This window comes from Dinoponera quadriceps, unplaced genomic scaffold (genome assembly GCF_001313825.1).
Source record: "Dinoponera quadriceps isolate SergipeBrazil2010 unplaced genomic scaffold, ASM131382v1 scaffold1565, whole genome shotgun sequence".
NCBI lineage: Eukaryota > Metazoa > Arthropoda > Insecta > Hymenoptera > Formicidae > Dinoponera > Dinoponera quadriceps.
Genome location: NW_014556124.1, coordinates 2,828,662 through 2,828,982, shown reverse-complemented (window position 1 = coordinate 2,828,982; position 321 = coordinate 2,828,662).

The following is a 321-nucleotide window of genomic DNA, read 5'->3' as shown; positions in this document are numbered from 1 at the left end:
CCCTCCCGCCCTCCATGCCTTCCTCCCTCGTCCCTCTCTCCGTCCCTCACCCTCGGCATCCCGCTCCTCGCGCCGTCCTTCGCAGCTCCTTGTACCCTCTTCGGTCAGGGTACCAAGGAGGATCGGTGGAAGGACGCCGGGGGTCCCGGAGAGCGCGGAGGGTGAACGGCGGGAGGGGGAGGAGGAGGAGGAGGAAGCATTCCTTTGTCTCTGCGCGCACGGATCTAGATCATATACGGCATATAATGCGTATAATGCGCGGAGGCGAGTATAGGACGCGCGTGATATGCGTGCGCGCATACACACATCCTCTCCTCCCCC